General features: G+C 40.4%; 1 long non-coding RNA gene across 1 annotated transcript in view; it reads right to left on the minus strand.

Annotated features, from left to right (window-relative positions):
- Positions 1 to 18,963, minus strand: part of LOC146079605 (uncharacterized) — a 56,126-nt gene extending 37,163 nt beyond the window's left edge. The window contains exon 1 of the long non-coding RNA XR_014474639.1: positions 18,721 to 18,963. This is a non-coding gene — a long non-coding RNA (uncharacterized LOC146079605). The remainder of the gene's footprint in view (positions 1 to 18,720) is intronic.
- Positions 18,964 to 27,103: the final 8,140 nt, after the last annotated feature.

The following is a 27,103-nucleotide window of genomic DNA, read 5'->3' on the forward strand; positions in this document are numbered from 1 at the left end:
GGAGATCATGTATGTCCCTATATTGTTAAGCATTTATTATTAATGGAACACAATTTCTGTATTATCTTGTGTTTTATTACAGTAAATATGTTATTTGTTAAAGAGAGGTCTGTTTTGTAAAGCAGATCTTCAGATCCCAACTTACAGTATTGCTTGAGAATATGCTGTCTTAAGACCCCCATACATTAGGTCGACTTGTCCTGATGAGAAGTCAAACCTAATTTCCCCTGAGCTCCCCCGGCACCTACCCTGGAGAGCTCACTACAATTTGGCACTTGATGTGCCATTTTTACATGGGATAACTCACGTAAAATTCCCGGTGAGCTGCGGAGGAAGGAAAAAAATAATACCTGGGCAGCGTGTGGTCTGGGGTCCAGGCTGTGTGAAGCGCCTAGGTTATGTGGGTGCAGTGGCAGAGCAGCAATTCCACATTGTCCATGAAGCGTGAGCAGACTCTGTGGGCAGTTGCGGCAGAATTTTAAAATTCAAAAGATACCCCTGTTGCGATGTTGCAACCACATCCCCCGGGTGTTTCATGCAACTTCACCACTGGCACACATCTACATAGAAACATAGAAACATAGAATTTGACGGCAGATAAGAACCACTTGGCCCATCTAGTCTGCCCCTTTTTTTAAACATGTTACCTCAAACCATATTTGATCCTTATTTTTTTGTAAGGATATCAATATGCTTATCCCAAGCATGTTTAAATTGTACTACTGTATTTGCGTCTACCACCTCTGATGGTAGGCTATTCCACTTATCTACTACTCTTTCTGTGAAAAAATTCTTCCTCACATTTCCCCTGAATCTTCCTCCCTCTAGTTTCAGTGCATGTCCTGTTGCTCCTCTTCCTGTGAAGAATGTCTCCCACCTGTACCTTGATATATTTGAAAGTTTCTATCATGTCCCCCCTTTCCCTTCTCTGCTCTAAAGTATACATATTAAGATCTTTTAGTCTTTCCTGGTACGTTTTGTGATGTAGGCCATGCACCATTTTAGTTGCCCTTCTTTGTACAGTCTCTAATGTATTTATATCCTTCTGGAGATATGGTCTCCAGAACTGAACACAATACTCTAGGTGAGGTCATACTAATGACCTATACAGTGGCATTATTACTTCTTTCTTTCTACTGCTGATACCTCTCCCTATGCAACCAAGCATCTGACTTGCCTTCTTCATTGCTTTGTTACATTGCCTACCTGCTTTTAAGTCCCCTGAAATAGTGACACCTAGATCCCTCTCTTCCTCAGTAGTTTCCATTATAGTACCATTTATACTATATTGAGTCTTTGGATTTCTGAGACCCAAGTGCATGATTTTGCATTTTTTGGCATTAAACTGTAGTTGCCATTCTCTTGACCATTTCTCTAATCTACCTAGATCCTCAATCATTTGTTTTACCCCTCGTGGTGTGTCTACCCTGTTGCATACCTTTGTGTCATCTGCAAAAAGACACATTTTACCCTCAATTCCATTTGCAATATCACATAAAGATATTAAAAAGCACCTGTCCAAGTACAGATCCCTGGGGTACTCCACTTGTAACCTTTCCCTCCTTTGACTGTACTCCGTTTACTACAACTCTCTGTTTTCTGTCCTGCAACCACGCTCTTATCCATTCAACTATCTTAGAATCCAATCCCAAGCTTTCAAGTTTATTTAACAGTCTGCGATGTGGGACAGTGTCAAAAGCTTTACTAAAGTCTAGATAAGCTACGGATCGCACCAACATATCGTGGGTGCTAAAAATCACCCACGATGTGCAGCTGATGTGTCCGATCTGACAGATTGAACCTGCAGCAGGTTCAAATCTGTAGGGAACAAACCCGATGTGCAGGCGACCGCACATTGGCCCGGTCTGTCGGAATCAGACGAAAGCAGCCTAAAGAGTTGTCATTCACAAAAAGCATTTGAAAGGTATAAACTCCCAAAACACTTTCATTATTATGATCTCGTTTTATTTACACTGCATAGCCAGGTCAATATTATATAATTAATTTACAGTAAAATCAAACCTCAGTAGGATTTATTTGCATTTGCTTTATTATATTAAATATTTTACAAACTGCTCTGATGTTCATGAAATAGACCTGTTCAAGTTATGCTCAATCACTTACTGTTACATGTACATTGTGAAGCTTTGACTCAATGGAGATGGGGTTTCATACAACTCGCCAGCCATTGCATGTATACTGCAAATGACTAGCTTTGCAAGAATGCTGGAACAGCTTCATATGCAGGTTTTAATCACATCTCATGGAAGCACGAAACTTATGTTTTCCATTATATCTGAATATGACTCTTGCGTATTTTCAATAGACATCTTGGTCACAATGGCCCTTATTCTGATTGAGTTGGACTGCTGCGTGTGCGTTTGGACAGCCGATGTTTGCTGTTTGTGCATGTGCAGAGGCGTTTCTGCGCATGTGTGAACGCCTCGCACTTCCGAACACGGTGTGAATTCCGTGCAGAAAATGATCGGTTGGACCCATCTGAGCAGGGGGTGGAGAGGGGCGTGAAGGGCTGTTTTGGCTCATTACCATATGCGTACGCCCCGCGTTTCATGGGCATTAATACTTGCTTTACACTTTAAGGATGTGATATACTATGTATTGCTAAATTCAATCATTTTTTTTTTCATCCACATAAACAAATAAAAAACATAATCATATATTGCCTTTTTCATTTGGCAACAAACAGAACAAAATAAACAAAATATATAAAGGTGGCACATTGTTCTAAGACATCTCACCCAAATTCTTCTGCAAACTTTATAACACATCGTTTAATACTTCTATTGACCTAGTTGGTCTATCTCACTTCTTGCGTCTTATGCTACTGTACTTTACCATATCGCATCTGTACAGACATGCATGGCAGGAACTCTATACCTCATTCTGGTTTATCTACCCTTTGCCCCCCTAGCCCTCTCTCTATTTACCATTCCTCTACTCCCTCCCTCCCTTAAATCTTTTTTTTTTTATTCAGTTTTTCTTTATTGAAGCTTTTTTTGCATTTACAAACAGATTTATAGCATGCAAAATTTATTTCATACCTAAAACACGTTCATTATCTAAAAAAAGACACCAGCCAAATAAGCCACCATCATAATCAACCCCCATTAATCTAACCCCTTCCATGCTCAGTCCAATGATTCGGGTCAGCAGTGCCTGTTCATCTATACCTTCATCAGCATCCCCACCCACCTTCCTCGTCTCAACTGGACCGTATTGATTCCGTATTTCACTGGGGTGCATATGGGGTCTAGGTGTTCTTGGATCAACATGTACAAATAGCTCTTCTAACATGTAATGCTAACACTATAAATCAAAAACCTATCCTCCCACCCCCTCCCCAATCATGGTTTGTAAGGCTCTTAGCGAATGTTTAATCCCTAATAGTGCCTAATACTCCTGCTTCTTACCTTCTATACATTAAATTTCTATCTTGTTCTACCTAACACTGATGTGAATTACTCTGCTTTATATATTGTGAGTCCCCCTAATTGAGGTTTTTTATTTAATTGTGAGACTATTTATAGTCACTGACTTCTTCCATTTATATATCCTTTATTACCCTTATGTGACCTAAACAATCCTTTCACTTCACTTCAATTATTTATAATATTTTGATTTGACCCACTTATCCCATATTTTTGTGTATGTGTCTATGTCACTCCCATTTCTGATGCAAACATATTTTTCATGAGCTACCGTATTATTAATCAAATTTATCCATTCTGATTGTTTCGGGCTTTTATGCGACATCCACCCTCTGGCGCTTTCCACTTTAGCCATCATAGTCAATCTTTCTGCCAGTTGGAGGTCAGGTCCATTCCTACCTCTGACAGCGTGAATACCTAGCACACAACTCTTTACATTTATCCCGTCTCTGTTTATCCCCAGCTCTACCATAGTATTCTCGATCAACCTCCAAAAAGCTTAAATTTTATCACACTGCCAAATTAAATGAAAGAAAGTGCCTTGCTGGTTTCCACATTTCGGACAGCTATCATGATTCCTTCCATTCAGCTGCTTTAACCTGACCGGGGTCATATAAACCCTGTGCGTGATATAGTACTGTATTTGCTGAAATCTAACCGACTTCAACCCCCGGGTATGCGAAGATATAGCCTGGTTCCATTCCTGGTCGGATAGATTTCCAATATCAGTCTTCCACTTCTGCCTGACTTTCCGGATTGACGGGGTGTTTAACTCCGTTAGTAAGGTCCTATATATTCCAGATATTCTACCCTTCTGCCCTTGTTTTAGCAACTTTTTAACAGGTGAATCCTTAATATCTGCTCCATTTACCCCCATCAACTTTCCCAACCTACTTCTAAGCTGTACATAACGAAATCCATACCCCTTGGGGAGCGAATAATCCCTCTCCAACTGATTATAGGTTTTAAGCACTCCCCCCAGATATACCTGTCCTATATTGTGGAGCCCCACCTTCTCCCATACTTCCTTAACCCCCTCTTCTACCGCACCTATCCATAATGGAGTTTCAGGATCCCAGCTTACATTGCCCATTATGTTATTTGCATATCCCCATACCTTATTTGCTTGTTTAAGCAGGGGGCTTCCTCCCCTGAAAGCCCGACTGGCCAAAAGCATTTGTTTGGGGTCATACTTATCATATTATTGTCTTACTAACCTTGTAACATATTCCTCCATCTCTACTGTGATCCATGTTCTTAAATGGCTTAGCTGTGCCGCCACATAATACAGACGGAAGTGGGGGAGTGCCAGCCCTCCATTCTTTTTATCTCTCGTTAATGTTTTGATATTAACTCTAGCTCTTTTCTTCCCCCAAATAAAAGAGGTGGTTATGCCATCTATTTGCCTGAATATTCGTATCGGTATATAACCAGGTGCTTGCAAAAAAATATACAAAAACTTTGGTAAAATCATCATCTTGACTAAGTTTATTCTGCCGGTAACAGTCAGAGGGAGTTTGTTCCATGTTTTAACCTTATCCTGATAGAACCTTATAGTGGGGACGATGTTTAAAGCCACAACATCCTTCGCACAATTTGACACTATTATTCCCAAATATCTAGTGCTATTTGTCCATACCAACGGCCCGTTCCTCTCATTCTCCAGGCATTTCCCTCTTACTGGTAGGATATTTGATTTCCCCCAGTTAATTTTCAATCCGGAGTATTCTCCGTGTACTTCGATGAGGTTCAGCACCAGGGGTAGCATCTGCTAGTAATCATCTAAATATAGCATCATGTCGTCTGCGTACATGGATATTATTCCTTTCCTTGACCCTACCGGCCCATCTCCATTTAATCCCCTTGCCTCTCTCATGATGCAGGCGAGGGGCTCCATAGCCATATTAAACAAGGCCGGCGAGAGCGGGCACCCCTGCCTAGTTCCTCTGGTTAACCCAAAAGGTTCAATAGTGTACCCGTTGACATGGACTTTCGCTCTGGGTGCCTGATATAATAATTTTACCCAACCAATTATTCTTGGGCCAAACCCAATTTTCTCTAGGACCGCCCCTAAATAGTCCCATTCGACGCTGTCATAGGCTTTCGCAGCGTCTAATGCGACCATCGTCCTGTCCCTCCCCTGTGCGCTGTTTAATTGCATGTAATTATAAAATCTCCAAATATTTGTGGCAGTACTATTACCCTTTTTAAACCCTGTTTGGTCCGGATGTATTATTTTATTCATCACCCTCTCCATTCTCTTTGCTATGATCTTAGCTAATATCTTAGCATCCACATTAATTAAAGAAATAGGTCTGTACGACTCTGCTTTAACTGGATTCTTCCCCTCCTTCAATAGCATTATTATAATAACCTCATTCATAACATCCGGCAATTTCCCCTCACCCAAACATGTATTATATAGATCTGTTAACCATGGGGCATATGCATCCATATGTTTTTTAAATAATTCAGGAGGTAATCCATCGCACCCTGGTGCCTTTCCCCCTGGTATGGATCTAATGGCCTCTTTGACCTACTCGACAGTAATCACCTGTTCTAAAGCTTCCTGGTCATCCTGGCCAATAGAAGGCATAACCACCTTCTCCAAGTTTCTCTCGATTTCATACTTGCTTTTCTGTATAGTGGAATTGTAAAGCCGTTCATAAGATTGATGAAATGTCATTGCCACCTCACCAACATTCTCCACCACTATCCCTTGGTCATTCTCCATCCTCAATATATTGCTAGATGGGGAGTTGTTACGAACCAAGTAGGCCATATAACTACCTGGACGGTCATTATTCAAATATCTACCGTGTGCTTTAAACATTTCCTGTCTCACAGCACATTCCCTGAGCTCATTGATCCACGCCTTATTCGCCCGATCCCATGCACTCCTGGCCGTCTCTGTTTTGGTTTGCCAGTATCTCACCTCACATTCTTAACTTTGTTTTTCCAAAACCAGATTTTTTTTCCTACAACTGTGCTTAATATACGCGATTCTCTTGATCAATGATCCTCTCATTATAGCTTTACCTGCATCCCATACAATCCCCCTGGGAGCCGACCCCGAGTTCTGCACAAAGTACTCCTGCCATTCCTGTACCAGTTCCACCCCTCCCCCCATCTGTCCTAACCAAACTGGATGACATTTCCACAAGTTGCACCCTCTCTCTATTTCCTGTTTTAACTGTAGTGCTAAGGGCGCGTGATCAGATATTCCTCTGGGGAGGTATTCTATTTTTTCCACTCTCATTAATGTTGAGACATCTAAAAATGCCACGTCTATTCGAGATAGGGCTTCATGTGATTGCGAAAAGCATGAATAGGCTTGTGTATCAGGATATTTTTCCCTCCATATATCCTTCCATCCAATATTTGCTATGAATTTTTCTAAGCCCTTATTTCCCCCTATGCCCATGCCTCTCTTCTTAGACCACCTATCCACTCGGGGGTTCATGACATTATTTAGATCTCCTATGCAAATTAACTCCGCCCCTTGGGATTTTGCCATAAAATCTACTGCTCATAGCAATACTTCATATTGGAATGGTGGAGGGATATATATTGTGCATATACATAACATTCTATTATACACTTTACACTGTAAAAATACATATCTCCCATTTGTGTCGATTTCTTGTCTAATACATTGAAAGGGAACATTCTTGCATACCAGGATGGAAACACCTCGTGAATCATGTGTATATCACGAGTGATACGTTAGCCCTATCCACGCCCTACGTAGAGCCACCACTTTATCTGGCATAAGATGAGTTTCACTTAAACAAATGATATGGGCCCCACTTCTCTTAACCTGATTTAATACAGTAGCTCTCTTTATCTTATCGTTCACCCCACGGGTGTTCCAATACATAATTTTAACCATCACTCTTGAGTACAAATAAACATGCTTTATTGAGATCACTCCCAGACACCCTACCACCATTAAGTGCAAATATAAGCATCAGGCCTATTTCAAAACCATGTTTATGTCCTATCCCTGAAACTAAACATGGCTAAAACTGAACTTCTAATCTTCCATCCCCCGAACATCCCCTCTTCTCCCACTATCTCCATCAGCATTGGTGAAACCGAGATCACGTCCACCGACCAAACGCGCTGCCTCGGTGTCATCATTGACTCCTCCCTCTCTTTCACCCCCCACATTCGTGCTCTCTCACAGTCTTGCCGCTTTCACCTACGCAACATCTCACGCATCAGACCATTCCTCTCCACTGACGCGACCAAAATTCTCATTCACTCTCTTGTCATCTCCCGCCTTGACTACTGCAACATCCTTCTCTCTGGGCTACCTCTCACCCGCCTCACACCTCTCCAATCCATTCTTAACGCTGCTGCTAGGCTCATCTTCCTCTCCCGCCGCTCTACCTCCGCCTCCCCCCTCTGTCTATCTCTTCACTGGCTCCCCATTCCTTTCCGAGTTCTCTTTAAACTCCTCACCACCACCTACAAGGCTCTCTCCTCCTCCACAGCTCCCTACCTCTCTTCACTGATCTCTATCCACACTCCCTCCCGTCCTCTTCGCTCCATCGCTGACCGCCGACTGACCTCTCACCTAATCACCTCCTCCCACTCCCGTGTCCAAGATTTCTCTCGCGCTGCCCCCTGCACTGGAACAACCTCCCGCCACCCATCAGGCTATCTGATTCCCTTACCTCCTTCAAGCGCTCCCTCAAAACCCACTTTTTTCGACTAGCCTATCCCTCCTCCTAACCTCTTTTGATCCTCCTATCCTGCCTCCGTTCCCCTCCGTTCCTACTTATCCTATTGTATTTCGTTCGTCCACCCACCTATTTTTAGTATGTTAACTCTTATGAGCAGGGCCCTCCTTCCTCACGTACTCACCCTACCTCATTACCTCACCTGTGCTCCTGTCCTGTTCTTCCCTTCCTCTACTTCATCTTCGGTCTCCTTGACTATTTTGACACCTACTTCTGAACTGATGCTGATTTTAGTTCTACCAGCTATACCCCTATTTATACTGTATCTTTCTACACACCCTGTACGTTACCTTGTAATTTTTTTTTTTTTTTTTTTTTTTGCTATGTACGGCGCTGCGGACACTTTGTGGCGCCTTATAAATAAACGTACTACTACTACTACTATCCCACCCCCTCCCTATATGCCACCCCCCTGATAGCATATCTTTTATCCCCCTTGCCAACCCCAACATTCTCATCTACCCCTTACTTCCTAATACTAGCTTTTTGGATCCCGCGACCATGTACGGGATCTACAACTGCACACTACCCTTGGTACCATTTACTTGGGAGCTATTTGCCTATCACAATTGATCACAACTTCGAAAGGCTCTCTGGTGTGCTGCCCACGTTATTTTTTTCTAAAAAAAAGATGAGAGAAAGAAGGAAAAAAATATATATATATATATATAAATAAATAAATAAACAACCGAGAAGGGGACTCCTCCAAGATCCGTCATTCCTTGCTACACCTATCATAGCTTGTGACTTTATGACCTCCTGCTATTTCCCTTTCTATGTGCCCTAGTTTGCAACTCATTCAAATCCACCAATCGTATACCCCCACTTCTTCGCATTAAGTGTGCACTCTTTCTATATTTACACAGCATAAAGCATATTGAGGCATTATTCTTGGTCATATCAGTCAAATATCACTTAGCTTGATCCTGGTCTCAATAATACAGGTAGAATGATTAAAACCTAAGGAAGGGTCATACAATTGACTACTTGTAGGAGTAAAAAAAAAATATGGAAATAAGGAGAATAAAAAAAAAGGGGGAGGAGGGGGGGGGGGGGAAATACCCCCAACATCCAGCTCCCAACCACCACTGGTCTCTATCAGACCTGTACACCATTTATACATATAAAATGCAGAGCCAATCACGACCCCTTCCCTGTTCACGCCAGCATCCGGCCTCTCCCGGTTCACTGCTGCCCTGGGCAAGAAAAATATCCTACCCAGAGATCAGTGAAATAAAGACTCATAAAAAATAGGGAAAGAGAAGAAAAAAAAAAAACGACGGTCAGGTTCCCCCTATTTGGCCATCTTCTGATTATGGCTGCTAGCCGCACTAAGCCTTCATATTCTACCAACTTTCAGAGACACATTTACTTTGCAGTCCAACTGTGGCCCTACAATACTATTTATTATGACCGTCCAGCCAGTTTGATATTTCTTCCGGGGATACAAAGAACTTTGTTTCCCCATCTGCAATAATCCTCATCTTGGCCGGATACATCATAGAGTAGGATATGTTGTGCTCTCTTAGTCTTTTCTTCACACTCCCGTATTTCATCCTTTCTTTCTGTAGTTCTCTTGCATAGCCCGGAAACATCATTATATTGGACCCATTCACCTCAAATTGACTTTTGTCTCTGGCTGCGCGCAGAATATAATCTCTATCTCTGAAGTTCAGTAATTTTGCAATTATGGTCCTAGTTGGACCGCCCGGCGGAGGAGGTCGGGAGGGTTCCCGATGTGCTCTTTCTACACAGAACATAGTAGACAAAGCGTCTCTCCCAAATACTGAAATAAGCCAGTTTTCCAGCCATTTTTCCGGTGAGGTGCCCTCCGTTTTCTCTGGTACCCCAATTATTCTGATGTTGTTGCGTCTCGTCCGCCCTTCCAGCTCGGATAACTGACTCTGCAGGTCAGACACTTTATTCTTTAGCTGTTTTACTTGGGACTCAAGCGGTCGCTGTTGGTCCTCCAAATCTGATATCCTTTGTTCAACTCCTTCTACCCGTGCTGTGACCCTTTGAACCTCCTGCCGCATTAGGCCAATCTCCTCATGTGCTTTCTCAATCTTTTCACCTAAGCGGTTTTCACTACCCTTAATCGCCTCCAAAAGTTTTTGCATTATGGCCTTTGCACTGCAGTCTGAAGCTTCATGCTTAGAGAGTAATGAAACATTGGGGGATGTCGAGTCCCGTGAACTTTTGTCTGCAGGTTTAGACTGGGGGTTGTTATTTTTTGCAAACTGCTGCAGCCTGTCCTGTTTTCCCCATCTTACTCTCCACCTCTGATATGTTGAGCTTCTCCGCACCAAATAGACACAGTTCCTCCTACTCCTTATCGTGCGATCACTGGAGATTGCTCTGCTCTCACTGGTTAGTCACCAAATTTTTTTTTATTTTATTTTTTGCTGGGTCACGTTATCACAGACCAACTGCCTCCCCCTATATGAAGTTTATATTTCACAGTTATGTAGTGTAATTCGGCCAGTATTCAGCTACACCTGGCGGCATACTTTATTCACGCGGGCACTTTATTCAGACGAGCGTTTATAACCGTATATGCTTGCCCCCCACTTGTAGGGCATACTACACTTCCCGGTAAATGAGGGACCCTGTTTCGAAATTCAAAAAGTCCAGCCCGAACAAATACGTGTCTCCCAACACCACAAAGCTGGGTTATGTGAACTCACGGTGGTTGGTATCATCTGAGCGGCAATACGCACTGTGTGCCAATCATAAGGGTGCAGAGACCTAAGTTTAATTGACGGCAATTGGGCAATAGAGGACACCACTACCGTGCTGCTTTGTCTTCCAGTTAGTGGGCCCCTATGTTATACCAGGGTATAAGTACCCTCCACCAGCCTATCACCACCTCAGCCGGGGTATTGTACTTCCCCGTCAAAGTTAGCCCATGCACTTGTAAGGCCCTTGCTGTAATCTGCTTTGCTCCCGTCCTGAACTAGCACAGGTGTGTATCATTCACCCCGCAGATTGGCTGGTTGCCCGCAGTCACGTTATTGCTTGTACTTTGAATACGTTCAAATGCAGACCTTCCAGCTCTAATTACCCATGAGGCATGCAATAAACAACTTTTCTTCTTTTTAGAAGGGGCACACTTCCGAGCCCACAGTCACAATCACAGTCACTAGCAACGGCAGTGTATTATAACAGGCCCATAATCACAGTCACCACTTATCTGTACTTGGATAATCTGATCGGGCTGTGAAGCAGCAGCTCCTGGATATGACCAGCCTTCTCCACTGCACACACACGGCCACCGTCTCTGCTCATTTCCCCGACAGCGGGTATACTGCGCTATCACCATCGGGAGGACGGTCCACTCCTCATGCCGCCGGACCCGACACCTTGTCCCGTGCTTGACCACCTTGTCCCGTGCTTGACCAGCTTGACCAGCCACCGTCTCTAAACTTGTAGCTCCGCCAGGACGCCAGGAGAGTGTATCACGCGTCCAGGGGTCTGGGGGAAGTTACCGCCGTCTCGCTCTCATCACTTGCTGATCGCTGCAGCACACCGCATCGCTTCCGGACTTGCGTCCTATGTCATCACGACGTGATCACGCCCCACCCTCCCTTAAATCTTAGTGTATACTACCCCGTATAGTATCAGTGTAACCCTTCCTTGTTATTTCTATGTGAAGTTTTGTGTTTGTTAATGTGTTTCTTGTGTATTTATTTTACCTACCCCTGTTTAATTAAATTTTGTGATTTGTATAGTGTAATTACTTAGCCTCCCTTCCCCCCCCCCCCCCTCGAGTTCCTATCCTGCATCTCCCCATCCATGCCCATGATCAAGGCGTCCCAGAGCTATTCCACAAAAAAAAAAAAAAGAACAGAAAAAATAAACCAATACAAACCCTAATTTATCCTGTTTTATACCATACACATTATAACAGCTATGTATTCCTTTAATTAATTTTATCCTATCACATTCTTTTCATATATATCCTTATTTTTTTCTCTTGAACTTGAAGTATACCATTTATTCTATCTTAGAGAAAGGAAGCTAAAAGATAAAAAAAAGGGGGGGGGGGATGGGATCCTATCTACCCCTATATACTCTTCCAAATTGTTTTATCCATGTGTCAGATAATATAGTCCTCTTTTTTTGGTATTAGACTCTAAATTTTATATTATGTTATCTTCCCTACCCAATCTAGATGTATACTATCTCTCCCACTTGTCAGAAAATGTATGGGTAGCCCCTTGTATTTTAAACATATGTCGTTCATGACATACCACCTCATTAACTAGCGTTCTCCACTTATTGATATTTGGAGTTTCTGATATAAACCAATTTCTGGCTATTATTACTTTAGCCATTGTAATCAGATATAACACATATATATATATCATTCCAAGTGCCCGGCACTCCTATGGATGTCTTTTAGTATGACCCGGTGCCTTCCTTATAGCTTTAGTAAGCTCTTGTAGATGCTGGGATGGATGTAGGCGGCACTCTCAGATTTAGTGAAGCAAAGAAACATTTATTGTGGCTCCAACATGTTTCGGGCGCAGCCCGTCCTCAGGGAACAATCCACACAGTGCAAGTGAACATATAAATACACAAACCAAGCAGAGAAAACCCCGCCCCCCGCCTCATCAGCCCACAACAACTCTCACCTGCGAGCTCCCCTGCTGACTGTCTCACCTGTAGCCATCACTGCGCTCTGCCGGCCCGGACACCATAGTTGAAGCTGCAGCTTCTTCTTCTGATGTCATCAGCCTTTGCCTCACGCTGTGGAGTGCACAGGGAGTCCAAGCCTCGTTCTGGGTGCCGCTTCCGGTGTACGTTGCCTAGGCAATGAGACGCTCCTGTGATACAAAAAATCAAACTATTAAAAAACTGTGATAATGTGTTTTAAGAGACCTCATTAGGTCAGTTTAAGAGACACCAATCTGGCATCATTTAATAGCTGCTGTATTGCAGCAGTGCATAAAAAATATATTAAAAACGGACAAAATACATACAAAATGGCACAGCAGCAATTTGACAGATCTAATCTATATAATTCTAAAGGTTCTTATTTCTTTAGACCTGTCAGTGACAACATCTGGGTAAATTTGTAAACAGTACAAAAATTAGATAAAATGTTGTAACCCATGTTGCTCATTTAGGCCCCTGGGGGCCAGCGTGTCAAGTAAGTGGATCCACCTGGCCTCTGCTTGTAAAAGTTGTTTTTTTCTATTACCTCCTCTGGCTGTGGTGGGAACCTGATCTATGATTTTTGATCTGATGCTTGCCAAACTGTGTTTGTGTTCTACACAGTGGCGAGCTACTGGTTGGTCACTCCGACCTGTGTTGATGGCCTGTCGGATGGCCAAGCGGTGATTGGCCATACGTTCTTTGAACTGACATTCTGTCTTGCCCACGTAGTACAGACCACATGGACAAGACAGAATATACACCACGAATTTAGATGAGCATGTGACAGAGTGTCTAATTTTAAACTTTTTTCCAGTATGCGGGTGACTGACTATGTCCCCCGTAAGCATTGAGCTGCAAGTAATGCAGCCAATGCACTTGTAACATCCTTTAGGTCTTGACAGGAAATGTGATGGTGTGCTTATTTTTACAAGTGTGGATACATCGGTTTTGACCAAAAGGTCTGCCAGATTACGCCCCCTCTTATAGGCTGGCATGATCCGGGTGTTGTGTAGACTTTTTAGATCACGATCTGTGGCAACAATAGGCCAAAGTGCTTTAACCTTTTTAGTGGTCTCTCCGCTTTCCACACTAAATTTAGTAACCCAGGGGATCCTGTTACCCAAAGTTTTATCTTTGGTTGCCCCTTTTAGTGCCTGTTCTCTGGGTGTGGCCAAAACCTTTTGTTTAATTTTAACCAGATCCCTGGTTTTATAGCCTCTCTGTTCAAACTTGGCTTGCATATTATCAAGTTCTTCCTGTACCTTATCTTCCCTGCTGGTGATTCGCCTCACCCTCAACATTTGAGAGTAAGGTAACCCCTGCTTCAGGGGGATGGGATGGCAACTTTCCTGTCTTAGAATGGTGTTGAGGTCTGTTTCTTTAACAAAAAGTGATGTTTCAAGTTTGTTATTGATCAACTGTATTTTAACATCCAGAAAGTTAACTGTATCCCTACTAAGATTGTATGTGAGTTTTACTGGGCTGTTGCTAGCATTTTGTGCTTCAAACACTTCTTTTAATTCTTCTGGGGTGCCCCGCCAAAGAACAAGTAAGTCATCAATAAAACGTAAATACAGTAACACCTTCTCTGCATGTTGCGCTGAAAAAAATAATTTATGATCAATTGCGTTCATATACGCGTACTCACATACAAACTCACATACAATCTTAGTAGGGATACAGTTAACTTTCTGGATGTTAAAATACAGTTGATCAATAACAAACTTGAAACATCACTTTTTGTTAAAGAAACAGACCTCAACACCATTCTAAGACAGGAAAGTTGCCATCCCATCCCCCTGAAGCAGGGGTTACCTTACTCTCAAATGTTGAGGGTGAGGCGAATCACCAGCAGGGAAGATAAGGTACAGGAAGAACTTGATAATATGCAAGCCAAGTTTGAACAGAGAGGCTATAAAACCAGGGATCTGGTTAAAATTAAACAAAAGGTTTTGGCCACACCCAGAGAACAGGCACTAAAAGGGGCAACCAAAGATAAAACTTTGGGTAACAGGATCCCCTGGGTTACTAAATTTAGTGTGGAAAGCGGAGAGACCACTAAAAAGGTTAAAGCACTTTGGCCTATTGTTGCCACAGATCGTGATCTAAAAAGTCTACACAACACCCGGATCATGCCAGCCTATAAGAGGGGGCGTAATCTGGCAGACCTTTTGGTCAAAACCGATGTATCCACACTTGTAAAAATAAGCACACCATCACATTTCCTGTCAAGACCTAAAGGATGTTACAAGTGCATTGGCTGCATTACTTGCAGCTCAATGCTTACGGGGGACATAGTCAGTCACCCGCATACTGGAAAAAAGTTTAAAATTAGACACTCTGTCACATGCTCATCTAAATTCGTGGTGTATATTCTGTCTTGTCCATGTGGTCTGTACTACGTGGGCAAGACAGAATGTCAGTTCAAAGAACGTATGGCCAATCACCGCTTGGCCATCCGACAGGCCATCAACACAGGTCGGAGTGACCAACCAGTAGCTCGCCACTGTGTAGAACACAAACACAGTTTGGCAAGCATCAGATCAAAAATCATAGATCAGGTTCCCACCACAGCCAGAGGAGGTAATAGAAAAAAACAACTTTTACAAGCAGAGGCCAGGTGGATCCACTTACTTGACACGCTGGCCCCCAGGGGCCTAAATGAGCAACATGGGTTACAACATTTTATCTAATTTTTGTACTGTTTACAAATTTACCCAGATGTTGTCACTGACAGGTCTAAAGAAATAAGAACCTTTAGAATTATATAGATTAGATCTGTCAAATTGCTGCTGTGCCATTTTGTATGTATTTTGTCCGTTTTTAATATATTTTTTATGCACTGCTGCAATACAGCAGCTATTAAATGATGCCAGATTGGTGTCTCTTAAACTGACCTAATGAGGTCTCTTAAAACACATTATCACAGTTTTTTAATAGTTTGATTTTTTGTATCACAGGAGCGTCTCATTGCCTAGGCAACGTACACCGGAAGCGGCACCCAGAACGAGGCTTGGACTCCCTGTGCACTCCACAGCGTGAGGCGAAGGCTGATGACATCAGAAGAAGAAGCTGCAGCTTCAACTATGGTGTCCGGGCCGGCAGAGCGCAGTGATGGCTACAGGTGAGACAGTCAGCAGGGGAGCTCGCAGGTGAGAGTTGTTGTGGGCTGATGAGGCGGGGGGCGGGGTTTTCTCTGCTTGGTTTGTGTATTTATATGTTCACTTGCACTGTGTGGATTGTTCCCTGAGGACGGGCTGCGCCCGAAACATGTTGGAGCCACAATAAATGTTTCTTTGCTTCACTAAATCCGAGAGTGCCGCCTACATCCATCCCAGCATATATATATATATATATATATATATATATACATTTTTTTTTTAAATGTTTCCTCAACTCCAACACCAATTAGACATATTATTGAATCTAACTCAGGCAGCATTGGAGCGGTTTCCAGCACATCCCTCCAAACAGCACTCCAAAAAACATGGATACAGTATCTGGAAATTCCCATATCATATGCCAAAATCCTGCATTTTCCCTTTGACACCTAGGGCATTTAGAATTTTTGGACAGCCGATGTTTGCTGTTTGCGCATGTGCAGAGGCGTTTCTGTGCATGTGTGAACGCCTCGCACTTCCGAACATGGTGTGAATTCCGTGCAGAAAATGATCGGTTGGACCCATCCGAGCAGGGGGTGGAGAGGGGCGTGAAGAGCTCATTACCATATGCGTACGCCCCGCGTTTCATGGGCATTAATACTTGCTTTACACTTTAAAGATGTGATATACTATGTATTGCTATTTATAAATTGACATACAGTACTCACAGCTATATTTGAACAAATAAATGTAAATACACACAGATATTTCCAGTCATACACAGTATACTGTACACACTAAAATAGAAAAATACATAGGTAAATACACAAAGACATACAAAAAAACATGAACACTGTATGTTCTGTTTGGGCACTAACATACAGAATATAGGGGCAAATTGAGGTAATTCTGTGGGAAGCTTGTGCGATCCATGGCTAATACAGTAGCAAAACCTTCCTTGTTTTAGGGATGTTATAAAAAAACATTTACAACTCATTTAAAATCCTGTAAAATATTCACTCACAAGTTTCCAGCTGAACATCACAGCTAATTGAATCTTTCCCATTAAGTAATAAATCCAAACATCTGCAATTTAGGAGAGATTTCTGCCAGACTTATCCTCTCTCTTATTTACAAGAGATAAAACAACAATAGTAATAAAACTATTTTTTTTTAAAATATTGCAGTTCCAGTATAGCGCAGTCATAAAACATTTTTAGTCCTCAATGTTGCCTTCATGTTGTACAGTAACACAGGCAAGCCCGTTTTTATGTAAATAAATAAATAAAATAACCATCAGAATTGTATAAATAATTACAAACAAAAAAAAAAATACATATACATCGTGAGTGCTGGTTTTTTTTCCTTGACAGGAATAAGTGTTGCTGTAAAACTAATTCTGGACCTTGCACCGCTCCTCCATTGACTATTGTGATTGAGTGCCACCTTGCCCAAGTAAATTATATATATATATATATATATATATATATATATATATATATAATTACGATACAAATATCTAGACAAAATACTTATTATATTATTAGTTACAGTGTACATAGCTCTGTTTTTCAGTATTCTGAAGTTCTTGTCCCTGATAAGCTGTGTACACATGGGGGCGATAGGGGTTGAAATTGCTGGAAATATGGTCGCTGGCGACCATATTGCCAGTGATGGGAGTGTGCCCCTTGCTCCTGCGACCAGCTGATTACCTCTGTGGCTCCCCCGGCAGAGGTTCCTTTTCATCAAAAGGAGACACTGAGCAATATATTGCTCAGCAATGTATTGCTAGCAATATATTGCTGAGCAATATATCTCCCCCCGTGTGTACGCACCTTAAGTGTCCATTCAAAAATGTTCACTAGTGTCAGATTATGTACTTTCTTCTAAATCATAGTAGTGAACTCTATTTATGTGAAGTAATATACAAGTAACATACATGTCAGTTTATACATTTTTTATGACCTTGCTGTTATATAGTTAACTCTTTAGTTGCACATTATTATATTAAATGATATTAAATACAAATCAACAAGTTTCACTTAAAAAGATGATATCCACTTTTTTAATCCCTATTCATATGACATTTATTTGTAATTGAAAGTCTTCTATAAATGGGTTCTAATGCAAACTTGACCAATTTTAGTATATGCACATAACAGAGCATATCAATCTAAGCTGCAGAATATTATTTTATCTTGAATTACAAAAAGAAAATGATCAAATATTGTATGTTCTATAAATTACTTCATATATTGGTAAACTATTGACTACATCTATAAAAAGTAACAAGAAATGATGTGCAAAATATCCAAACCTATTACAGAAAAAAATACATAAAATTAAAGATAATAGATAAAAAATGAAAATACAATACTATAGAGTGAGAACCAAAACAAGCCTGAGGTAAAAAAACAAAAAAAAAAAACTTTATTTACAGTAATATCTTAGATAACTGCAAAATGATTTATCACTACTGTGAGAGGACATTATTTTAACTTATGTTATGGTACAATTAATTACATTCTTCTTACCTGAGCAAAGATTGTCTTGATATTCCAGTCAGCAAAAAACAAGCATGATACATTATATGATTTTAAATAACCATAACATTTTATGCACATTTAATTAACATATAAACAAAGCATATACTCTGTATTAAACTATGCTCACACATATGTATACTAATTATTTGCACCTAACTAGACACCAGATGTAAATACAATTATGAATTGATAAAAAAAAAACAATAAAGTTTACCTGTTCACTCTTTTAAAATTCTTACGAAACTTACAGTAGCATTTCAATGTTTTTGTTATCCAGCTAAACAAAAGCAATTTTCAATCCATGGTCTGGGTGCTCACAACTCAATGACAGGCCATTCTCAGCTGCTCTTAGTCCAAAATAATTAGCCTGCTGTATTAGCTACCTCTTGTGGCTTTGCCTGTGAGAGACATTTGACATAACAGACATCAGAGGAATTTTTCAGGAGGCTCTTGTGGAGTCCGAATGCCTCCTAATTAACCACTTAGGTATCTTCATTCACTATCCTGCTTGGCCCTTTCCAAATGGTAGGGACTACACTCTACATTTAAACAGCAGAGAAGCATGCTATCAAAAGAGCTTGTAAATGAAGGCTGGTGTAAATTATTTTTAATGATTCCCTCCTGGCCCATCATTATGTTTGTAGTTACACACAGGCACATCAGAGATGCCTCATCTTCCGTAAGGTCAGCTGCAGGACCACCATAACTAGCTGCAGTCAGTAAATGGCTTATTAATTAGTGCACTGATTTTACATTGCTAAGAGCTCTGATGTATGGAGCTGGAATTGTAATTGTGTAGGATTGAAATAATAAGCCATCTCAGGGCTCCTTATGCAAATTGCCAAATTATAAAATCATTACCTATCTAAACACTGAGTTTTAATAAGAATTACAATGATGAATTTTATGATAATTGACACTCAAGTTCTAATCACTCGCTTTCCTATTATTGTGATGGTTATATTGTATTTTTAATTAAATGTTCTTTAAAATGCAAAGAATTATTTAACAATTCTGCTCCATTCTTTAAGTTCACATTAGGTTATTCTCTTTGGTCATAATGAATTTCGCCTCCTTAGTAATAGGTATTTGACATAATGTATTACTTGTAGACTAAGATGTTTAATCATTTTTTTCAATTATGATTTTGATGGCAATGTATTGTCAACTGTGAGACACAGCATAGCAAGTGTCACTGGGTCTGACTGCCATGATAAAAAAAAGACAAAGTAAAATGAAAAATGTAGGGCAGATTTTGCATACTTATGGGTTTGTGGCATTTTTTTTCTGAATTTGAAATAATTTTACTCGGCAATGGATTTCTATGCATAAACAAACTTATTTCCACTGTTTCAAATACATAAATTGTCATTTTCCAATTTTTTTGTTATTGTAGGTGAAGAGTTACATGAATGTTTAAGTGTTGATGCTTGCTATAATTAAAATGTGTCTGCTGCATTGCTGGGATGAGCTGTAAAAGCTTCTGATTAATAGACAAATAAAAAATTTGTGACAAGTAAAGGCCACAGCTACATCACATTAATTCTGGAAAGCTAAAAATCTAATTGCTTTAATGTTAACATTAAACAACAATAAAGACATCCAGCAGCACATGAGCAATTGACAAAACCATATCAACCTGTTGTGTAAATACAAAGGGACTTATTTAATAGAACAGTTTAAGTAGGACAAATGCTTTAGCCAATGATATTGGTGACTATCTGATTAGTGGCAATAGGTTAAAGTACCTAATTGTTTTTTACAATATTATATTACCCTTTTCCTGATGAGTAGGATTTACTAAATTATATATATATATATATATATATATATATATATATATATATATATATATATATATATATATGTGTGTGTGTGTATGTATAAAGTATTATTTAAAAGCCTAACCTGTCATTTATGATATTTATGGTATGGTAAAACCTTAAGAAATTGTATTAATTAAGCTATGTACATGGGTGTTTGATTATAGTGTTAACATAAAAGCTAGATGATGTGTGCCCAATGCTGTGATACATGTGTGCCAAATGATAATGATCCCTTTCCTATAATGTACCTTATTCACAGGACAAACTCATATCCATCAATATATTCACAGGAGATACTTAGAATATACAGCAGAGTATCCACAGAAGATGAACCCACCATAATACAGACTGCCCTGCACAAGTGCAGACAGTGATTACATACTATGCTGTGGGAAAGATGGGTTAAAAACAGAGCCTAGGATCAGGAAGGAGAATGCCCCAAAGAGATGACATATATGGGCTTTGGCAAGATGTGTCCAGTAGATGCTAAACAAAAGGTGGAGGCATCGTCAAGATGGTTGTGTCCAGTAAGATATCGGAGGAGTGTTCACTCCATGGAACATGTGGTGTGGTCAGAAAGGAGAGCAGTGGAAAGTGCTGTCTATGCCCCATTGACCACCAAAGAGTTTACCTTCCCTGGTGGTCAGTGACATTAGACATAAGTGCAGCTGCAGAACTGCTGCAGACAGTTGAGTTGGCTGCCACCAGTGAGATTTCCCTGAGAATTGGGGGAGTCCTTCACAGATATATGGACCCTATTAAGGGGACAATATATCATTCTGGCATGTATTGGGGGAATTCCCTATTCTGTTGGGGTTGATGGGACCTGTCTGCAAAAAGCCTGTCACTGACCATTCCACAGTCACCTCCATGCGACCTGTCTCACTGCCACAATTGCTGCACTCTGATGTAGGACCTGGCTCCTGTTGGGGTTGGGGGGATCTGCCTCATACCATTTCTCTCTCACACTTTCTTTTCCTGACACCCCCTTCTTGCTCTCTCTCTCTCTCATCCTCAATATTCCTGCCACTCTTTTGTTTTCCCTCTCCTTTTACTGTCTATCTCTTACCGAAACTCTCTCCCTTTTTCTCTCATTCCATCACTTTTGCTAATACCCTCTATCTCTCTCACTACTCTCTCATCCTGAATACCCCCTTTCGCTCAACATCTCTCATTATCTATGACACTCTCTCTGTGTGTGACACCATATCTCTCTTTATTCATGACACCTTTTCTCTCACCCCTTCCTCTTATATCCCTGACACTCTTTCTATTTCTTCCCCCTCTGTCTCATTCACTCACTTTCCCTGTGACCTCCTCCATCCCTCTCTCTAACTGCCTTTTTTCATTATCTATTTACAATTTTTTTCTCATACCCTATCTCTTTTTCTCATTCTTCATTTTCTCCTCTCTGTCACTGTCCCTTGTGTACCTCTCTGCTTTCTTTTCTATCTATCCAGCTATCTTTATGGGGCACCAAATTTTTCTTCTTGGGACAAAGTTATGCCACTGCATCAGCGAATTACAGTCTGAATTTATTATATCACTCAAACTGAGTATATTTTCTTAGGAGCCAACTAACCTACCAGTAATTGTATTTACTGTGGTAGGAAATTAGAAGCCCATAGATATCACGCAATATCCACACAGATAAGGTTCTGGTTGAAATTTAACTCATGACTTTAGGACTGTCAGGTAGCAATGCTAACTGCTATGTCACCTTGTTGATGTATTTTTACTTGATATTTTATTGAAGGTACAGTATCTACAGTATCTTGGTTAATGTTTGACTATGTCTTCACCAATACAACATTTGTTGCGTTCACCTCTAAGAAGGGTTACACCCTATTAATGCCACAAATCAAACATATCAGTCCTAGCGAATAAACCATATGTTATAAAAAAGATTTAGAGAGAAGATGATTAGCTCTCAATTTATCACTGTAGTTTTGTCTTCACTCCTATATACTGTATCAACCGATGCTGTTTGTATCCGTCAGAGAGAGGTCACTTTTATACCACTTTAAATACTAAAACTACTCCTAATTATATTCAGAATGTAGATACTTGTTATCAGGACTTTCACTGTGGTGATATCCAGAAATATTTTACATTTCAAGCTTTGTACGCATCCTGTCACCTCTACATATTACCACCTAACCAAGATTCCCAAATCCCTCACTGAAAATCCTAGATGCCCTACGATTTTTTTTATTCTGTCATCTGTTATCTTTCTTTTTTTATATTCTAAAGAGAAAGTCTATAGAGCCACAAGCATGGAGGACACATTTGCTTCTGAAGAAAGTATGTCAAGGTAAAACCATAGATTTGTTATACAATATCAAGGAATCATTTTCTCAATGCGCCAGCTGTTATATACTTATGAAAGAGTCTTCTTTTGGTGATGTATTGTTTCTTTCATTGTCTTCTTCTCAAAAGCTAACACCATCGATGGGATGTGAAGTCAAAGCCATGCCAAATAAATGATTGTTGCTTTAAAAACATCCTTGCTTGTCTATATTACAGCTACATAACAGTACAGCACTGTAGTTACTAAAATTTAAGTACACTTATTACCAAAAGGTGTTGCAAAACTAACAGTCAGATTCAATTCAAGATACTTTATGTAACAAAAATAAAATTACATTACAAAGAAATGTAATGCATTTCAAACACATAAATACAATCAATAGTAAAACATACATAACTATATATAATGATAGAAAATGGTATAACTTTACACTGTCCTCCGAAAAGATCAAATGTTAAAAAGCTGGTGTCCCAGCTGAATAGGTATACTCACAGGTCTCAGCCTTTATTAAATAAATTTGAATATTACTTTGGTATAGGAAGGAGTTCAACCATTAGTAAGCAGATAGGATATCAGGGTTACCGAGGGTGGTAGCATGGCCATGGCCTGGCGCTGATTGTGCATGTGCACTGATGGGTCTGTAGACATGGGGTCCAAGTCCTGAGTACTCAAAGGTGTCAGATCTCATGGTGGAGACTGGACGAAACTGACTAGACAACATGCCCGCATTTGGTATAGAGGGGAAAAGGCAGGATCTTCTACAGACAGCTGGAATGGAGTGACTGAAGAGAAGTCTTACAAAAGAGCTGTCATTTGCTCCCTTCTGCAAAGGTGAAGAACAACAATATTCAAGGAAATGATAAGATGAGGTTCTCAGATGAAGCTTAAGATACATGAAGCCATCACATTTATGGAATGTTATCTTAAAAGCCTGTCCCTCATCATTGAAAGTCCTTATGTGTCCCTGGCTGTACATTATAGGTATTTGGCCTAATGCCAGCCTCCAGTCCCCTCTTATTTAACTTGTTAGGCTCAGAAGTCAATTTGCCTCAATATTCTACATTGTTTCATGTGTGTGTGTATACATTGTGTTTGTATTGTCCCTATTAGACTGTTGCTGGGCTGCAATTGGTATCATTGCTCTTGTTCTTGTGGCATTATAAGGTGGGAATTATTATATAATAGTTAGCATTGTGTGCTTTCTGCAAGTTGAGTGAATGGTAGTAGTTCTTCTGGTGATTATCTGAATTTGGAATATTTATGTAGATTTGAATAAACAATTATTCATAGAACCAGTGTGTCAATTTTAACTGAATGAAGGAATCTGAAAAAAAAAAAAAACATCTCTAATATGCTTCTATTATGAAGTTGCTTTACAATCCTGGTTATGTATGTATATTTATTTATTTATTAATTAACAGTTTATTATACAGTGCATACATATTCCGCAGTGCTTTACAGAGAATATTTGAACATTTGCATCAGTCCCTGCCCGGTGGAGCTTACAATCTATATTCCCTCCATATGTACATGCACACACAGACATACTAGGGTTAATTTTGTTGGAAGCCAATTAACCTACCTGTATATATTTGGATTGTGGGAGGAAACCAGAGTACCCGGAGTAAACCCATGCAAGCACGGGAAGAGTATACAAACTTCGCACAGTTAGAGCCATGGTGGGATTCAAACCCATGACCTCAGCGCTGTGAGGCAGTGATGCTAACCGTTACAGCATCCGTGCTGCCCCCATCCGTGTATACATGGATACATACTGATTATTGACACAATTTTAATATGTTCCATGTTCCAATGTGTTGGCAAGTCAAGGGTTTCCTCTGATGACACTGACAGTATTTGTAGCTGTCTCCTGAGTTCCAAACAAGGTCATATGTTTATATCAATACTTTCTTATTATTAAAAGGGCAAATATGCCATCTATAAAATGCCTCATTGTATATTCAAAGGTACACTTTTTTTAAATTCAGTATTTCTTTATTGTTATTATATTTTCATCACGACAAACATTATCATTTCATTCAAAAGACATACAAAAAGGAAAATACATATCACAGGAGCTGTACTGTTAGTTATTACCCATCATGAAGGTTCTCATTTTTTTTTTCAACGCTCCTAACACCATAAAGACATTCCCACCCATACATCCACTCACCCCCCCCCCCATCCCCCCACCCCAAATCACTGTTGCCTATACCTCCCAACTATTGGTTATAATTACTTCCTTTCTATATCATATATGTTACCTACTCCCTGTGCCAATCCTCTTTCTATTCATTATAGTATTTACTTTGTATCCATTGTGACCATATATTCTCAAAATTATTAGTATTTCCTCGTCTCCTAAGGTGCATGTGTCTCTCGTGCTCCACCGTGTCATTCACTAATTTTAGCCATTGTCTCACCTCCGGCTTTTCCTGTGCACACCATTTCCTAGCGATTATCACTTTTGCCATTGCCAACAATTTTTCAAGCAGTTGATTGTTAATGTCCCCCCTTTCAGTATCTCCATTGATACCTAGTAAGCATACTTTAGCCCCATACATTCTTCCTGGGCCTCCCAAGTTATTCAATATCTGGCCAATCTGTCCCCAAAAACCATTGACTACCTCACACTCCCATACCAAATGTAAGAAGGTGCCCGGATATTTTTTACACTTAGGGCATATGTCACTCCTGCGAGGATCATACTTCCGCATTTTAACTGGTGTGACATATGCTCTATGCAAAATATATAACTGTATCTGCTGATGTCTAATAGCTTCAGTTGCCCTCGTGGGAGAGGCCAATGCCCTCTTCCACTCTTGATTGTTCAAGCCCCCCACCTCCCGTTCCCAATCCTGTCTGAGCTTCTCAATTTGGGGGTTTACCACTTCATTTACCAGGATTTTATATATTTCAGACACCTTCATCCTCTTTTCTCTGTCCATCAATTTCTTAATGGGGGAGTCTACCACCATCAGTCTTTCACTTCCATATTTTTTATTTAGATTGCTCCTCAATTGCAAGTAACGAAAAAAGAATCCCCTAGGGAGCTTGTATTCTATTTCCAATTGGTTATAGCTTTTTAGCAGTCCCGCTTGATATACCTGTCCAATATTATTTATTCCCACCTTCCCCCACGGAACCCTAGTCTCTGTTTCACTTATTTCCTCCTTTCCCTTCTTATTTGTTCCATTATTCTTTATTTCCCATATAGGGGTTTCAGGGTCAATCCCTTCATATCCCATTATCTTGTTTGCTTTATCCCAAGTACTTTTTGCTTGGTTAATCAGTGGGTTTCTAGTTTTTTTTTGGTTTCCCATTATTATTGCCTGCCTAGGTGACATGTTTCCACAGTTTTCTACTACTATTTTTTTAACCAACTGGCTCTCCTTCCCTCTGATCCAATCCTGGGTATGGACCAGCTGTGCAGCTATATAATAAATCTGGAAATTTGGTAATCCCAATCCCCCCATTATTTTTGGCCTGTTTAACGTTTCTTTTTTTATTCTAGCCCTTTTCCCTGCCCATATTAGTGAGGATGAGATACTATCAATTTTTCTAAATGTTTTTGTTGGTATCGGACCAGGTGAATTTTGGAACACATATAGAAACTTTGGCAGTATCATCATTTTTATTAAGTTAATTCTCCCGGTTACCGTTAAGGGTAACCTACTCCAGGTTTTTACCTTGTCCTGATAAAATTTAATTAGTGGATCCATATTTAATTCCATAAACTGCTCTGTTCTATTAGATATTATTATTCCCAAGTATTTGGTGTCATCCACCCAGCTCAAGACTCCTTCCCTTCTCTCCTTCGCTTGCCCAATTAGTGGAATGATGTTAGACTTTCCCCAGTTTATTCTCAAGCCTGAGAACTTTCCAAATGTATCCACTATTTTTAAAACAACTGGTATATCTTTTTGATAATTATTCAAGTAAATCAGCATATCGTCCGCGTACATTGAGACAATCTCCTCCCTGTCCCCATTCCCTTCAAGTTCCTGGGTGGCTCTCAGTAGACAGGCCAGCGGTTCGATTGCCAGATTGAACAAGGCAGGGGATAGTGGGCACCCCTGCCTCGTTCCCCTAGCCAGCTCGAAGGTCTCTGTCGTATACCCATTTACTTGGACTCTAGCCCTAGGGTTCCTATATAGTAATTTTATCCAACTAATAAATTTTGGACCGAAGCCGTACTTCCCCAACGTTGCCCATAAATATGGCCACTCTATGCAATCGTATGCCTTTGCAGCATCCAATAGCATAACTGCCATTTTCTCCCCCTCCCCCTGTTGTTTTTGGGCCTGTAGGTTTGTATATAATCTCCTTATATTTTCTTTCGTACTCATACCCTTTCGGAACCCCGTTTGATCCGGGTGAATGACACTATTCAGTACAGTTTCCAATCTTTGTGAAAGTATTTTTGCCAGCAATTTTGCATCTACGTTAATTAACGAAAT

The sequence above is a fragment of the Crinia signifera genome, chromosome 5 (assembly GCF_055691185.1).
Source record: "Crinia signifera chromosome 5, ASM5569118v1, whole genome shotgun sequence".
Taxonomy (NCBI): domain Eukaryota; kingdom Metazoa; phylum Chordata; class Amphibia; order Anura; family Myobatrachidae; genus Crinia; species Crinia signifera.